Raw genomic sequence first — 19,040 nt, forward strand, 5'->3', positions numbered from 1 at the left:
CGCACCGCAAAACCTGGGGGCTGGGAGGGAGGAGGGAGGGAGGAGGGAGGAGGGGGCTGGGAGGGAGAGGGAGGGGCTGGGAGGGAGAGGGAGGAGGGATGAATCGCCGCAAAAAATGTTAAACTTTTTTTTAAAAATTTATTTAATTAACTGGTGCCCGGCCAGAGTCATCGCGGGCCGCACAGAGAGGCCAGACGGGCCGCATGCGGCCCGCGGGCCGTATGTTGTGCAGGCCTGGTTTAAATGAATGCAATAATAATTTGTTTTAGTTCTTTATTTTTCTCAGCAGAATCTTCAGACAGGTATGTGAGTATTAGCCCCTGAGAAAGCCATAGCAGTAAAATGCATAGGGCAACTGTCCCATGTATAGAGCTAGAGTGAGAGAGTGAGAGACTGATATATCCAGATCACAAACGGAGCCAGAATCCACAGCAGAGTAAGCCAAGATCTCGCAAGACAAGGACGTGACCACGTGATGCGGATGTGATGATCTCACAGTGGATACAGACGCTGGTGGATCGGAGCAGAGCTGAGTGTGAAAGACAGTATATTACTCTCATCTGTCTTTTAACTTTCTAACGAAGTGGGAATTTGTTACCTAGTATGGTTTTTTAAATAATATTATTAAAAAGGTTTACACTATATTGTGTCCTGCATTGTCACCAAATTTATGGTTAATCTCTGAGACAGAGGCGGAGTATCTGGTATCATACCATTGGGATCCTATAAACTGCTGAATCAGATGTGGAATTCCAGCCCCAGATGACAACACTAAAAGGAGTCCTGTGAAAATTCAAAGCTAAAGATTGTTCCTGATCCTATAATTGGATAAAGGCATTAATTATCCTACAATATCTGTGCATATCTTACCACCTTAATTTGTTCTTATTTGGACATACTACTCTATGTTGTTTTCCCCCTCTCCCCTCCTTTTTATTGCGCCTAGGTCATTCTTTGCTATATATATATATATATATATATATATATATATATATATATATATATATATATATATATATATATATATATATATATATATAATCTTTTTTATTATAACCTTGAAGAAGGTCCAATTTGGGAAAGGAATGTTGCTCTTAAAAGTGCTCCTACTGGTTGATGTAGTAAATCAACCAATAGAAGGGTTCATAGGACAGTATTATTTCTTTACAGTATTTATATATTATGAAGACATAACTAGCAGATTAATAAATCTGATTAATATATACTGCAAAGCGCAAGGAGAAGCCATTTTCCTATTTGAAACAAGAAAATACAAATGTGTTGACATAATTAATACACATAGGTACAGTACAGATGCAAAATGAACATCAAGAGAACATTTCTTTGTTTAAGCTGTACAGTTTGCACTTTAATACTTTTTCAATAAAGATCTCAAAGCCTGTAGCGCCCTCTTGTGTTTATTTATGTTGACTTCTTATTCTAGTCAAGAATAATCGGAAACATAAGATTTTCTTAGTGTAAAAAATCAGTGCATACAATAAAAAAAGAACCTATCATATTCAATATAATGGCTCCTGACAAATTCACAGAAGTACCACAGAAGTTTTCTCGAACTAACACAGAAGCACATATGCAGCCTGTGCCAGAGACCACAATAATTATAATGGTGTGGCATGTATATCTATTTGGAGGTCAATATATACCACTGCCGGACTCCCTCCAGTGAAGCATCACTGCAAGAACTGGAAGTCGAACGCTAAAAAATCTAATAGGATATAGTTGGCTTCAGTGAATAGAGATGGGCATGAACACGTCTTAATCTGATCCACTGATTTTCGCAGCTCGTTTTACCTATCCAAAGTATATTTAAATTAGTCACATCCCACACTTCCTAAAAGGATTTCCATAAGAACTATATTGTGTTGATAAGCCTAAGGCACCTCGTCTCTGGAAGGTGTCGGATACAACACAATGGACCACAATGGACCACATCCAAGTCGTAGAAGAAGTGATTTTCTGAATTAATTAATACCATCTACCACTCATTTTAGGATGTAAAGATTCCGAAAAAGCATTTGATCTGTCTACAGGAAGTACATTGATATTATAATAATAATAATAGCATGTTTTTGTATAGCGCTGCTAGTTATACGTAGCGCTTTACAGAGGCATTTTGCAGGCACAGGTCCCTGCCCCGTGGAGCTTACAATCTATGTTTTTGGTGCCTGAGGCACAGGGAGATAAAGTGACTTGCCCAAGGTCACAAGGTGCCGACACCGGGAATTGAACCAGGCTCCCCTGCTTCAAACTCTCAGTGCCACTCAGTGTCTTTTACTCACTGAGCCACCCCCTCTCCCAATTGTAAAGAACATTTACAAAAATGCCACATTAACCATTCGATTACATAAATATACAAGCAAGATAAGGATAAGCAAGGGAGTGTGGTACTGTAGGGAGACATTATGTCACCAAAGCTTTTCACTGCAACACTTGAATAATTATTCAAAACATTAGACAGAAGAAAAATGAAACAAAATCAACAGTGAATACTTGAATCACCTATAATTTGCAGATTACATTGTTGTTCTGTGCGTATGTGATATGTTTATCTAATGTGGGTACATATGTATATTGTGCACGTGTTTATTGTATGTTTGTATGTCTATGATGTGTGTGTGTTTATGTATAGTGCATGTATCTGATTTGTGTGCATCTGTGCATGGCGCCTGTATATATAGCTGGTCCAGCTATCTCTCTGCCTACCCTGTCATGTAAGTTCTTGTAAGACACAGACAGGAACAGGCAGTCCTATGGGGTTTTCTCCCTCCTCATGCTAACTTCCTACGTTTGTGTATAGTTCATCATGTATCTGATTTGTGTGCATCTGTGCATGGCACCTGTATCTGGTGTGCGCATCTGTGTATATGGTGTGTGGGCCGCCTAGTTCGAGCGCCAGTTTGCTGGGCTTACCCCTGGACTAAAATTTGCTGGCTAGCCCCTGGTATGCATGTACAATGTGTGCGTGTGTGTATGAAAATATATATATATATATATATATATATATATATATATATATATATATATATATATATACATACACAGTTAGGTCCGTAAATAATTGGACACTGACACAATTTTCATAATTTTGGCTCTGTATGCCACCACAATGGATTTGAAATGAAACAACCAAGATGCAATAGAAGTGCAGACTTTCAGCTTTAATTCAAGGGGTTGAACAAGAATATCGTATGAAACGTTTAGGAATTGCAACCATTTTCATACACAGTCCCCTTATTTCAGGGGCTCAAATGTAATTGGACAAATTAACACAATCATAAATAAAATGTTCATTTTTAATACTTTGTCGAGAATCCTTTGCAGGCAATGACTGCTTTAAGTCTGTAAAGCATGGACATCACCAAATGCTGTGTTTCCTCCTTTGTGATGCTTTGCCAGGCCTTTACTGCAGCTGTCTTCAGTTGTTGTTTTGTTCGTGGGTCTTTCTGCCTTAAGTTTTGTCTTCAGCCAGTGAAATGCATGCTCGATCGGGTTGATATCAGGTGATTGACTCGGCCATTGCAGAATATTCCACTTCTTTGCCTTAAAAAACTCCTGAGTTGCTTTCGCAGTATGTTTTGGGTCATTGTCCATCTGTAAAGTGAAGCGCCGTCCAATCAACTTTGCTGAATTTGGCTGAATCTGAGCAGAAAATATATCCCTATGCACTTCAGAATTCATCCGGCTGCTTCTATCTTCGGTCACATCATCAATAAACACTAGTGACCCAGTGCCATTGTAAGCCATGCATGCCCATGCCGTCACACTGCCTCCACCGTGTTTTACAGATGATTTGGTATGCTTTGGATCATGAGCCATTCTAAGTCTTCTCCATACTTTTTTCTTCCCATCATTCTGGTACAGGTTGATCTTAGTTTCGTCTGTCCAAAGAATGCTGTTCCAGAACTGGGCTGGCTTTTTTAGATATTGTTTGGCAAAGTCTAATCTGCCTTTCTATTCTTGAGGCTTATGAATGGTTTGCACCTTGTGGTGAACCCTCTGTATTTGCTCTCGTGAAGTCTTCTCTTTATGGTAGACTTGGATAATGATAAGCCTACCTCCTGGAGAGTGTTCTTCACTTGGCTGAATGTTGTGAAGGTGCTTTTCTTTACCATGGAAAGGATCCTACAATCATCCACCACTGTTGTCTTCTGTGGACATCCAGGCCTTTTTGTGTTGCAGAGCTCACCAGTGCGTTCTTTTTTTCTCAGAATGTACAAAACTCTTGATTTGGCCACTCCTAATGTTCCTGCTATCTCTGATGGATTTTCCACCTAAAGATGCCCTGTTTACTTGCATTGAGAGCTCCTTTGACCGCATGTTGTGGGTTCACAGCAACAGCTTCCAAATGCGAATGCCACACCTGGAATCAAGTCCAGACCTTTTATCTGCTTAATTGATGATGAAATAACGAAGGAATAATTCACACCTGTCCATGAAACAGCTTTTGAGTCAATTGTCCAATTACTTTTGGTCCCTTGAAAAAGAGGGGGCTACATATTAAAGAGATGTAATTCCTAAACCCTTCCTCCAATTTGTATGTGAATACCCTCAAATTAAAGCTGATAGATTACACTTTAAGCCCATATTCATTATTTAACTCTAACTTGAATTTATTTTTGTACACAGCCGAAATAACAAAACTTGTATCAGTGTCCAATTATTTCCGGACCTGTGTGTGGACCACTGCGTGTGTGTGTGTGTGTGTGTGTGTGTGTACCACTGCGTGTGTGTGTGTGTGTGTGTGTGTGTGTGGACCACTGCGTGTGTGTGTGTGTGTGTGTGTGTGTGTGTGGACCACTGCGTGCGTGTGTGTGTGTGTGTGTGTGTGTGTGTGTGTGTGTGTGTGTGTGTGTGTGTGTGTGTGTGTGTGTGTGTGTGTGTGTGTGTGTGTGTGTGTGTGTGTGTATATTTTTTATTATTATTATTATTATTATTATTTTTTTTTTGCATGTCATTTCCCAGAATCCCTTGCTGCAGTGGAAGTACTGGGTGTTAATGGTGAAAGGCAGGGTTGCAGACCTGTCTAAGACATGCAAATGAGCATACAGGTTTTTTTTGATTGATAGATAGATAGATAGATAGATAGATAGATAGATAGATAGATAGATAGATAGATAGATAGAAACCTCTCTACCTACCCTGTCATGTAAGTTCTAGTAAGACACAGACAGTGACACGCAGTCCTTTGGGGTTTTCCCCCTCCTCATATGGACTTCCTGAGTGACTGGAGAGGTGGTGCATGTGCTGGGCCCTCCCTCTTTGAGCTACAGGAAGGAAGTGCATAAATTATAGTATGAAGTTCAGCCCTTAAGGGTGGGTTCTTCAGTCTGTGATTGGGGTTCCAAACTATCCCTTCATGGGGTAGAAGCTCTGAGCTCTCCTCCTGGCTGGGAGAGGGAGACATGTGCTCAGTCCCACATGGCCTGAGGTACTAATTTAATCACGAGAGGCCTCACTATTACCAGCAGGTCAGTACCATGCAGAAGCCATCAACTAAAGCATTCGCTGTAACATCGCAGTGGCTGCTATAATAAAGATCATCCTGATTTAAACTGCACCGACACACTTTATTCGAGCAAATACCCGGTATGTACCTGGCAGATACCTGGAATGCGCCGCTCCTCACCTGTGACAAGCCCCGTTGCATTTGCCTTCCCAGCCTGGGTTCATGCCTGGCTGACGGGCGGCTGATCTGTTAAATGATAATGATTAGGATTTAATAGGCTGCAATGCTTCGCGTGTCTACCAGATGGCATAAATTCATGAATTGTAATGCAGTATATATATATGTACTGTGCAGTATTGCAGCCAGTGGGAATAAAATGCTTCAATCCCTGCCGGAAAATAACTCAATGCACTCGGGCAGAAAACAGTCACAAACCTCAATACACCCGGGTATACCCGAATTCGTGGGACTAGCCGAGCTCGAATAAAGTGTGTCGCCAGTGTACTTCTGGCTCCACGGCAGTCTGTGTGGAGGGAGTATTGTGAGTAAGGACTGTCATAGCGGGGACCGCCTTCAGCCTTGCTGAAGCCCCCTATGTCTGTAGAGGCTGTCACCAAGAAAAAGAACCAGAGGAATCCCTAAAAGTCTGCCTGTCTGGTATCAGGTATCGCGGGTACCTCAGCTCTCCTAGACAAACAGGTAACCAGCACCACACCTACAGTAGCAATAGCCATGACTAAATCTCACAGAGGGGGATACATGATTTTATACATATGTATATATCTAACACAAACAAATAGTAGCGCTAGATAGTGAATGATATATAGTGAAGTGTGCAAACCAGTGTGGTGTAAAAGGAAACAAATGTGTGGTGAATAATAGACACTGGTTAAAAAAGGTGTTGAAGGTGTCAATCCAATGTAAAAGATCATGAAAAACAGTCCAGTATCAGGAACAGTCCTTACAGGGAAGGCAAAAGCTTCTGTAGTGATCAAGCCTGACCACAATAAATGCAACAACAAAAAAGGGGGGGAAGCGCCAACTCCATGATGTAATTTGAAAAATAGAGATTTATTAAGATGAAGAGAGGTCAATAGGACCTATGCTCTCAAGGTGAGATTAAAAAAAGCATACAATTAAAACATATGGTAGCACTAGACAAGCAGTGTGAGGTGTATGGGATAAGATGGGCGGGGGAGCAAGGCATAGATGATTGTTGAAGCAAACAGTGAGGGTAGGTAATCTGTACCAGATACAGTCCAAAAACAGCCGTTAGTACAAGCAGTCAGAGCTCAAATGTCACCAATAGAGAATGGCCCTTCTCAGGTAATAATGGTGTACTGACCGCAGACCTTGTTAGACATGCAACTGAATAATTCCACGTGTAGTCCGGTTCCGCTGTGGGACAGTATTGCCTCCTCGCACTCTGAGGATAGAATCCCTGCGGTCAGTACACCATTATTACCTGAGAAGGGACATTTTCTATTGGTGACATTTGAGCTCTGACTGCTTGTGCCAATTCTCTCTGGAATTTTTTCTCTTTATTAGCTACAATATCCTTTTCTAGAGATTCTAATCTCTTTTGGAGTATTCCATCATTGGTTTTAAATACTGGGTGGTCTGTGAAGGGATCTAATTTCTCCTTAATAATATTGATGTCTTGGTCTAATTGTTCCATTCTCTTTTTATGTTGTGTTAAAATCAACCTCATTAAATCAAAAGATGCTGTGTCAATTATATCAAACTGCATAAATGTATTTCCCGCCCGCCAGGAAGACCAATAATTTCTGGTATAGACTCTTTGACAAGCAACCTTTCAGAATACATAGATCATTTCTTACAGAAATATGTTAAAGATTTAAGATCACACATCAGGGATTCAGCAGATATAATCCGAATTCTAGACACCATTGAATGGCAAGATAATTTTTTACTAGCTACTGCTGACGTTAGTTCTCTTTACACCTCAATTTCACATGATGATGGTTGTAATGCAGTAGAATTCTATTTAAGTAATGATGAATCGTTGTTGATGGAGCAGGTTGACTTTCTTCTAAAATCCATTAGATTTATTCTGGAGAACTATTTTAGTTTTAATGACACGAACTATCTACAGTTATGTGGGACCGCCATGGGGACCAAATTTGCCCCTAGCTATGCTAATTTATTTATGGGCCACTGGGAACATAATTCCATCTGGCCCCAGCATGGGCTCGGGGCGAATTTGGTCCTCTGGCGGCGCTTCATTGACGATGTGGTGATTGTATGGCAGGGAGATCAATCATCTCTTGACTCCTTCCTGATTGGATTGAATGAAAATAATCAGAACATTAAATTTACCTCAGTCACTAGTCCAAACGAAATTGTGTTCCTTGACTTAGTAATATATGTAAAAGAAGGGAGAATAAATACGAAAACACACTTTAAACCAGTTGATGCAAATAATTTTATCCTGGAGACAAGTTGTCACGATAAGAACTGGATACATAACATCCCATATGGCCAACTGAGACGCATCAAACAGAACTGCACAGATGCAAATATGTACTTAGAACAATCTGAGATATTAATTGAAAAATTCAGGGAACGTAAATATGGAGAAAATATTATAAATAAAGCTATACAGAAATTAGAATCAGTACCAAGAGGTGATATCATTCAGCCCAAAATTACAACAAGTAAAAGAAAAAATGTAACCAACAATATGAAATTCAATATAGAGTCTGCTCAGATTAAGAAAATAATATCTAAACACTGGCACGTACTTATGAATGACCCTGTATTACGTGGCCACATTCCAGAGAAACCTTGTGTCATTTTTAAAAAAGCGCCCAATCTGAAAAGTCTGCTTGCCCCCACTACCATGAAAAGGAAAAAAGATAGTGGTTCTTGGTTAAATAAACCAATTGGTTTTTACGGTTGCATTTCGTGCAAAGCCTGTGTTCAAAAAAGTGCGGAAAAATTTACTTTTAAATCAAATATAACGAATGAAATGTTTAAGATCAACCAGTATATAAATTGTAAATACTCATATGTAGTGTATATATTGGAGTGCCCATGCGGCCTACAATATGTGGGGAGAACATCACGACCCCTTAAAGTCCGCATATTGGAACACATGGGGAATATTAAGAAAAATGTGTTAACCCATTGTGTGTCCAAACATTTTGGCATTTACCACCATTCAGATCCTACACTGGTAACATATAAAGGAATAGAGCATGTCCCTGTTCACTGGAGAGGTGGTGACAGATTAACCCTTCTGGCCCAGCGTGAAACATACTGGATCCATAGACTCCAAACGCTGGTTCCAGAGGGGTTAAATGTCAGCATTGACATAGGAGCTTTTTTGTGATAAGCATCTCTTCTGCTTGCTGTATTGATTGTCTGCACTATTTTTTATAAAGTACTCATTTTGCTTTTTCTATCTCCCCCCCAGGTTTGAATCATTAGATTAATGTAGTAATGTATGTCAATATTAAATTATTTTACTAGTAGTAGATTTTGTATTAAAAAACTTTTTAATGAAAATTTCTTAAATGTTTTTAATTATGTAACATTCATGTTTATTAAATAGATTGTCATTTTTATACCATTGTGTGTTAAAAAAAATTTTTTGGAGCACTACTATGTAATGAGTAGTTGCGTAACAATTACCATCAAGTTTTTATCATATGGATTGCAATTAAGTGATTAATTAATTCACAAGTTCTGTGCCTATAAATATGCTAAGCAGTGATAGGACAATTAGATTCCTGAAGAAGTCGTACTGACGAAACGCGTAGAATTCTGTGTTCAGCATCCAGTCTGTGCAAGTCAAAGTTGCGAAGTCCTGGCAGCCGGAGATCCCCCTTACAGCACTTCCGCCCACAGCCCTGCGTCAACCGGATGTGACGTTGATGGGAGCAGAGAAGCAGAGGGAAGAAACACACTGTGTACCGGTGAATTGCTTTATCTATCAGGATTTCGTACAATGACTGTACCTATTATTCCTTATGTGAGTGCATAGCCATATGTTTTATCTGTGATGATCTCCAATACATTTTAAGACGTTATTGCGCAATTTTGGTATTTCTTATTATTTCTGGGTATTCGTGCGGTGGTGGAGAAAAAGTGAAAGGGGTCTACACCTGTGGATATCCATGTTCATTGCTCTAAACAGAGAGAGGAGTGTCTCTGTAATGCCTGATTTTTTAAAGGAAAATTGTGAGTGGATTACCTTTTTCACTAGAAAGAAAGAATTGAGACTGTATCACACTATGTTGCCTTTATTTTTCTTTTTCATATAATCACGTGAACATTGGCGCTCCCCTGAATCTTTGAGGAATTCCACTTCTCAAATGAGACTGAATCTCAGGTGAATCACACAAGATGGAACTGATGAAACTCTTAGATGGAACTCTTAGAACACATAGAACTGAAGAATCAGACCTGTGTCAGGGCTTTTCAAACCTCTGGTGTCCAGGTCCCAGAAAACCTGCAGCCCAATCAAAAAACCTTAGCAACCAATCAGAAACACTCATACAGGGTTTCCCACCCCTGAGCCTTTTCCCCGGGCAGGTTAAATAGCCCCCTCTGCCCCTTCGCCCCCCCCCCCCCCCCAACCGTTCGGTGCGAGGCTCCACATCTGCTGGCTGTTTAGCAAAGGGTGTTTGGTTGCCTTGTTTCATGCCAGGATATGGGTGCTCTATAATAATGGCAGGGCCCATATGGCCTCACACCTAGGCATCTCTGAGCCCTTTCAAGTATGGCCCCTGGACAGACACACCGGAGCCGAGCTTGGTAACCATCTGTGCCTTCCAGAGTCTATAACTTAGAAAGCCCCCAGCTCATATACAGGTCAGCAATATCTATACATATTAAACTATTCCCGTTTAATAAAAGATGTAGTGTCCTGTCTGCTGCATGCAAAAAGTTGAGAGTTCCTATTCTGGTGTCATGCATGGAGCGAGTGTAAATATTCCTCTACAAATCGCTAGCCTCATTCCTGGCACACATTAGAAATATACTTTCAAACACTGCAAATCTGCTCAGCTTCATAACCTTAGCGTGAGCATCTTCCTGAAACCCTACTCTAGGCTCAGGATACCTGGGCATGTACAGTATGGGGGTAACTCTGCTATACTGGGGAGTCCCATGCTATACTAAGGACTCTGTGTATACCTGCAGATATCTTTTAATCCCTTCATACCCATTTACCTTGTCTGGAAGATGCTGCAGCAGGGACTCTGGCAATGAGTCGTAAGAGCGTTTTCAGGGTACAAGGTTGGCGGAGTAATGCGCTTAGCAGTATCAGAGGATATCACTCAATCTCCGTATACAACTTTTGGGGTATCCCATAACCCGGAACCCTGCTACATAGACGCATTCTGCAAAGACTTTCTCCGCCAAACCCACCCTGAAACTTACAGCCTAGAAATCTCCCGATCCCAGCATCCCCGGAGAGGAAATAAAATCACATCATTCTTTAATGTCGCAAAATCAGTATACAGTTGCAGTAATACATTTTTGACATCTGGATCCCAGAGCTGACACTCTAAGACCCTAACACACGGGTCAGGGTTAACCAAGTGGGCCTGAACTTTATTACAAGCCCAGTTAACCTCTTCCCCGCCACACTGTCCCTGTCGCTGCTTCACCCTCACCAGGGGATTCGGGGCCTAGCTGGGACCTAGGGGGATGGCTGGCCTAGTGCAGGAGTCACAGACCCCTGCACACGTATAATAAGTGGATTCTACAACTCCCCTTAGGTTTCTTACACAGAACCATCCAAAAAGGCCAATACCTTACCTAAAATTCACGAATCCACTACCCTGCCCCCTCCCCCGATACCCCATTATATTTGCCATAGGATAACGTTTTCAACCAGTATCTGGATTGTGACGATAAGAGGTAATCTGGGGTGTAATAAAGGGGTTATACCCGGTTAGTTACCCCTAATTCGTGTGGGGAAAGAAAGGGTTACTGTAAAATGCATGATGTACTATGCATGTGTATTCCAAAGCACTTTATTCCCTATTAATTCAATTTCCAAGTCTAGTTGAGCAGGCATTATGAGGTAAAGTGTTTTGTGATCTATGTGTAAGCACTGTGATATAATTTGGGAGTCAGCCCTGTAAAATGTTAATTGGATTATGTGACTGTATGTACAAATTTCTAAGATAGCAGATTTGTAATGTAATGGGATTTGCATGTGAGGTACATTTGTGTGGAGAGGACTCTGATTTAATCAACTGAGGTTCCTGCAGATAAATGTGTATTGAGACAATGGTTGGGAGTGTGGAGGTGTTACAGACCTTTAATGAGTGGACAATCAGGTTTGCTCTGATTGTCCAGCAGCCCCTCCTATGGAAAGGATAGCCACAGAGCCCTATATAAGGAGGTATGCTGATCAGAGAAGCAGATCTATATGCAGAGAGACACTCTGGGAAGGAGTGTGGCGTTCGTGACTCTGATCCAGCAAGGGAGAATTGCTAGCCAGTGTTATTCTTGGATACTTTGCCCTGTTATTTACCCGTAAGTGTTATTTTCAAGTGTTATTTGTGTTACAGTGTTGTGTTTGCCCGAAAGGGAATAAATCTTCAGTTTATTTTATCATTTTGTCCTGTTCAATCAGTGCCCAGTATATTCAGCGTGAATTAGGTCTGGTCTACCATGACATGGATTTTTACTTACAACCTTGTGTACAGCACTCCCAAATTTTCTCAAAGACACAAATTCACTGCTTTCATGAATCAAGACTGACTGACATTCCATCTGATTTGATATTGATTTTAGTATTGGTATTGGTCTTGATGTGATTTGATATCGGTCTTAACGTTGCCAGTCTTTACACTGTCATCCCACATCAGGAAGGCATCCAAGCTGTCAGGCCTTTCATTACTACTAACCCCTTATACACAAGACCGTCAGTAGAATCGTTTTTGGATTTAGTTGACTGGACACTTATGCATAACTATTTCAAGTTTGAGGACACATATTACAGTACATATAGGTGTCCTGCACCATGATGGGGTCCAATGTGGCTCCCTCTTTTGCCAATACCTATATGTATTATTTTGAAAAAGACAATTTCTTGGATCATCCAACAATACAGGGTTGTGTCGCTAGAATCATTGAACATATTGAGAATATTAACCACGCACCCTCACACGTTAAGCTTACATCAGTGACAGCGAGATACATTTTTGGGATGTCTGCATACCCAAAAATGAAGGTGGCCTAAGTACCAATATCTTCCGAAAACCTACAGACTGTAATACACTGCTTGCATCGAGCAGTTTTCACTGACCGATGTTGAGTGGCTAGGATAGTCAGCAGGCCCAATTTATTTGAAATAGAATTGGAATCCATGGAGGAACGGTTCAGAGAAAGGAGTTTCCAACAACAAAGAAGTGAGTTTGAGTATGCCAAGGGTATCTGAACTGTACAATGGACCTATCGCCAATCAAGAAAAGACGAAAGTCAAGAAGGAACAAACTTACCATTTCACTATTGCCACTCAGTATATCCCTTTGTCTAGTCACAATTGGATCCGCTATTAAGAACCATTGGCCTATCGTGCCCTCAGACAGGACTTTACTCACTGCCTTACAAACAAAACCTTTGCTGAGCTATAGACATGGCAGAAACCTAGAAGATATTCTTGTCAAGACTTACTGTACCAGGTTCTCCCTGGGCCTCCCTTCTGTCCCCATACCTCCCGGCGCGGCCGGCTTGGCAGCGGAGGCAGGTGCAGGTGCCGGTTGTTCAGTGTACTGGACCCGAGATCTGGGTACTACCAGGTACCAATGAGTGCAGAATATCAAGAGAAGACGGCATTTGTATGTCCCCTGGCCTTCTACCAGTGCCCCGGCAGAACATCGGCGACATAAACCCATGGGAGTGCTTAGTCTACTTGGATGATATCATCGTCTTCGGCAAGAACACGAAGAACACGAAGAACACGAAGAACACGAAGAACGGCTGCTGAAAGTGCTGGATCGGCTGGGCAATGAAGGCTGTAAGCTGTCCTGCCCTCAGTGACCTACGTGAGACACAGTGTCCGCGGATGTGATAGCTACCGACCCCAACAAAGTCAAATCTGTGGTGAACTGGCAAAGCCCCAAAAATGTAATGGATCTCTGCTCCTTCTTGCGATTACTATAGCTGCTTTTTGGAGGGATATTTGAGCAAAGCAAAGGTCCTCAACAACCTTCTCAAGATATACCCCGAGGATACATGGCGGAAATGCACCTCCGCATGACTGCCGTTCGACGACAAGTGGACGGCCGCCTGTGAAAAGGCATTCATCGGCCTAAAAAAATGTTAGGCCGAGCGGTAGGTGACATGGGTGACACGCTGCACGCTACCCACACGCACCCTGCCGCCAGATACAGGGATTCCCCCAGGCTCTGGCTTAGGCCCCGCCCCTGTGATGACATGGGCGACATGCCACGCCGTTTGACTAAGGAGTACTTCAGGCTCTGTCTTACCCCACCCCTGTGTCCCGCTCCACGAGGACACGGGCGATGCATCACGTCACGGCAAGCACAGCACATGAGGGGTTAATCTCCACTGATCTCGAATCATCTGCACCTGCGGCCAAACTCCACCCCATCTACCATTGGGTGGCTGCTACCTAGTGGGCAGTACTTCCTATATCTGCCTGCAGCTTATTGGCCTAACCTCCTTTATATGCTCAGCCAGCCCTCTGGCAAATTGGCTGAGCATAATACTTCCTCAAAGAACGAAGTGCTTACCTCAAACCTTGTCCTGTTGCTTTGCTTTCATTGCTCCTGTTTTGTCTTTCCGTGTTTTGACCTCGGCTCTTACCTAGACCCCGACTTCTCTCTGACCCCTCGACTCAGCTTACTATTGGCCTTCTACCCCGCTCCTGGACCCCGGCTACCCAATACAACTACCCGATCTCTCCAATCCCTGACCACGGCAAGTATATACTATGATCCTCCTATCTCCAACCACTGACCACGGCTATGGCAATCCTCACCTCTTCAACCCCGACTCGACTACTTCTCTGCACTCCGGACGAGCTCACGCGGCTGGAGGTCGGTTATTTCTAATCCCCACCTCAGCTTTTTTGGTCCCGTCCTGTCTGTGGTGAGCACACGTTACAAGAAAAGTTTAATGGAGGCACCCATTCTCGCTTACACCGATCCCAAGCAACCCTACATCATTCATATGGATGCAAGCTTCAGCAGCCTAGGTGCGGTCTTGCACCAAAAGTACCCTGCAGGCCTCCAGCCTGTAGCTTATGTCAGTCGCAGCTTGAACCCCAGCGAGCAGAATTTTCCCATCCACAAGTTGGAATTCCTCGCTCAAGTGGGCCATTGTGGACAAACTCCATGACTATCTATATGGAGTCACCTTCAAAGTGCGTACGAACAACAATCCGTTGATGTAAATATTGACATCCGCCAAACTGGACGCCAACGGTCACAGATGGCTGGCCACTCTCTCGAACTACCAGTTTATGCTGAAGTACAAACCCGGGCCCCTTATCGGAGCCAACGCTCTATCCAGAAGACCGGGACTGAGTACCACCCCAAATGATGACCTCTGGGAAGAAATCCCTGGACCAGGGATGCAGGCTATGTGCTTGACCGTAGCCATCGTGGAAGATAAAGTTGCCTTCTCAGAACTAAGGGTCTCAGACTCCCTGGAATGCCAATACAAGGCTATCCCTGCTGCCTATTGCCACCCAGAAGATATGAATATCACCCCAGACAAGATCGTCGCCTGGAAAGATCTAGTGTAGTACCAAATACGGGATCCAGTGGCTGGAGCTATCCGCCAGGCCGTCCAGCAAGACAAACCCTCATTGGTGAAACATGCTCCCAGCGACACTGTCGCAATACTAATGCGTGAAATGAACAAATTCGAAATCGGCAAGGGTTTACTCTATCAGGTGGTTCAATATCATAACCACCAAGATAGAAGGTAACTCAGTTACACCAGTAACCTACAGCATATGGTTCTTTGATCGCTACACTTTGACCATAGGCATCTTGGAGTGGACAAGACCTTTGGCTTAATACGCGACCGGATCTTCTGGCCTCAGATGATAGTCAGTAGAACACCATTGCCGCAGATGCTCATGGTGCATCCAACAAAAGACACTCCCTACCAGAGCCGCACCAATGGCTCATCTGAAGAGCTCAGATCCCCTTGACCTCGTATGCATGGACTTTCTATGTATCGAACCAGATGGCCATGGCATTAGCAATGTACTAGTGATCACAGTCCATTACACACGCCATGATCAAGCCTTCCCCACCAAAGACGAGAAGGCCATCACAGTGGCGAAGATTCTGTGGGAGCGGTACTTTATACATTACGGCCTACCCAATCGTCTACATTCGGATTAAGCCCGGGACTTTGAAAGTAACCTCATCCGGGAGTTGCTGAAATTGCTAAATATCACTAAGTCCCGAATGACCCCTTGCCATCCTGAGAGAGATGCTCTGCCAGAGAGGTTCAACTGGACCCTCCTCGACATGCTACTGCTGCGGCCGAGTTTATTCGAGCATTTGCCCGTTCTTGGCCGCAGCAGTTACCTGGCGCGCGCCGGAGGGTGCCGGGCGCGCGCCGAAGCAGCGGAGGAGAGGCCCGCCGATCGCGGCTTCCCCCTCTCCTCTCCGGGTCCGCCGGGTCCCCCGGAACCCCCTGCCGCCGTCCCCCACATTGCGGGACACCAGGGCTCCCTCGGTGACGCGCGGCACGCCGAGGGGCTGCCACTTGCAAGCCGGGAAATCTCCCGGCTTGCGGTACTGGCCACACTGCAATAAAGTGTGTCGCCAGTGTAGGCCCCCTAAAAAGTTCGCAGAAGAATGAGTGGAGTAAGCACGTGGAGTCCTTGGTGCACGCTTATAACTGCACCCGCCAAGAGTCTGCAGGATACACTCCCTACTTTCTAATGTTCGGGCGAGAAGCACGGCTTCCTGTAGATATACGTCTGAGGGTATCTACAAGTACGTACAGCGGCTGTAAAAAAGCCTGCAACGAGCCTACCAATTAGCAGAGAAAGCATCAGCTCATCTGAATGCTGGTAATAAAAGACGCTATGACCATAAGGTCCGCCATCGGGAAATTCGTCCTGGAGACGCCTCTTTCCTCCTCAACCTTGGAATCCCCAGCAAACACAAACTGGCAGACCGCTGGCGCGACGGGGTATTCAAGGATGAATTGCAGATGCCGGGCCTTCTAGTCTACCACATAAAAGACACGGATGGTCAGGTAAAGGTCTGGCACCGCAACCATCTCCTGCCTATCCCTCAAATGGGGGATGACAATACAAAAATGGAGGCTACACCATCGGCCGGTGAGCCCGAAGGATCTGAAGAGACAGTAACGAACAACTGAGGATCATATGGAAGGACGCTCTAGTCACACTGATAGAATCAAGGGGCAACTCCCGAAGGAGCACCGGGTAATGGGCCCAGACCGCATACACCTACTCCGGTGGCTCCAATGAGCCCTCCTCTGGACCCTAGAAGTCTTTGCTTTATACCTACCAAGACATTTCAAAGACTGAGCCTCAAGCGTACAATTATTACTCCCCCGAGGGAGTTGCAGAAGAAGAGCTTCACAGAAGCCAAAGAATGATGTACCCTACGATTCATTTGGGGTACCCCACTATGAAGCCCAGCAGTGGTCTCAAAGCAAAATTCAATCTGTCATTGTGATGTCCACAGAAATGTATAACCTGATGTAGCGTCATGACAGTGTGCTAAGTTGTACATATCGCTATGTATTTTTATTATATAACTTTGTTGTGGTTATGTGTTACAATGCTCCCAAGCGGGGCCGTTGGTATTTTCACCAGGGGGAGAATGTGGCCTAGTCCCCCTTGCTCCCTCTTCTGTCCCTTTACCTCCTGACACAGCCACGCTTGGCAGCGGAGGCAGGGGCAGGTGCCGACGGTGTGTGGAGGGAGAGCAGCAACAGGTGGGCTGGCGATCTGGTCACCGGAGCACCACCGAAGGAGCCACCATCTTTGTTATGCACGTGCATGCGCAGTGGAGTTACACATGCGCAGATTGGCCCGGAGGTGCGGAGGTCATTACGTGGGCTTTGCGCATGCGCAGGAGCATTAATGGAGCAGTGGCCATTAACTAAATTACTCCGCAGGGAAACTACAACCCCCAGCAGCCCCAGGGGCTGCAGTCACATGCCACGCAACAGCCAATAAGGCTGCGAGGATCTCCTGCTCTGCAGTAGATAAATTTGGTGTGCTGAGGAGACCACGCCAGTCGGAACTGGGACACAGAACGGTAAGGGTAGATGTGCAGGGTGTCTGTGGTCCCTGCACTAGGCCACAAACCCCCTATTAGGCCCCAGCTAGGCCCCTACTCCCCTGTAGGTTGTGGCTGCTACAGGGAAAGGGCCTTAGACAGGGAAAAAACAAAAGAAAACAGCGCACAACACTCATAGTGTATTAAATCAATAAATTATATTAAATAACAAGATAAGGTATTCTGTGTACATCAAAATAGATTAAAAACAGCATATTATGGGATATTGTTACTCATACGCCTCATCACATGGGGATCAGGAGCCTCAAAGATCAGCAGCAGGCTGGATATGTGGTCCAGGAGTCACCAACGTGTCTGCACTTTAGAGCATGTGAAGCTGGAGGTTCCGTCGGCGTTCAGTGATGTTGTTGACAACGCCTCATCAGTAGGCAGCAGTAGAGGGTAAAGAGTTCCAAAGGTAATGTCCCTTCCAGCAGGCTTTGAAATTTGCCCGGCACGTCTCTAATACTGACTCCGCATAGAATATCGGAAGCTCCGTCGGCGCTCGGCGGTGCTTGGATGACGTCACTGAGTGGCGCTGCACCAGTAGATCTCCGTCACCAGAACTGATTACAGCAGAGAGGAGGGACACTAGTATACTTAGTTAAAAGATCAGATAAAATATTGTATTATATTCCTTAGACAGGGATACTGCCCCATTATCTAATTAGTGTCAGGGACACAGCAAAGGACACTGCGCAGCAGATGCGGCCTGTGGCCTGGGACCAGACCACCAACGCATAAAGAGACTTAAAATGGGATCCTCCAGCTGGATAACACCCGACGTGGAGGAGGACTCATCACTGACAGTGACAGTGTGGGACCGGACGGCCCCTTGTCTTCAATTGACGCTACCAGGTGTTGGAGCACCCGGCATGTATACCCAATCTACAAGTGCACCAACTTTAACACTGATTGTGGGCAGTGCTGTCACACACACTTGGGGTGGGAGTGCCTATTGTGGACTGGACACTGGGACACTGGTGCCCCTGCACCCAAGTACTGTGGGAATACTGTGTGGGTATACCAATATACGTATTGTAAGGTGTTGTTGCATATTATACTGTATGTGTGTTCTAAGTTTGTGCCTTGTAAATACCGTTATACTATAGTAAAAAATACAAATATAGAAAATAACCTGGCGCAAAGTGTACAATGATAATACTATACAAATAAATGTCAATGAATAAAGGATATAAGTGATGAGAGTGTTGTCCTTCCTTTCAGCTGTTAGAATGATAAGTGAACTCAGTTCCCAAGATTTGTGAAGAAAAACGGGG

The sequence above is a fragment of the Ascaphus truei genome, chromosome 3, assembly GCF_040206685.1.
Source record: "Ascaphus truei isolate aAscTru1 chromosome 3, aAscTru1.hap1, whole genome shotgun sequence".
NCBI lineage: Eukaryota > Metazoa > Chordata > Amphibia > Anura > Ascaphidae > Ascaphus > Ascaphus truei.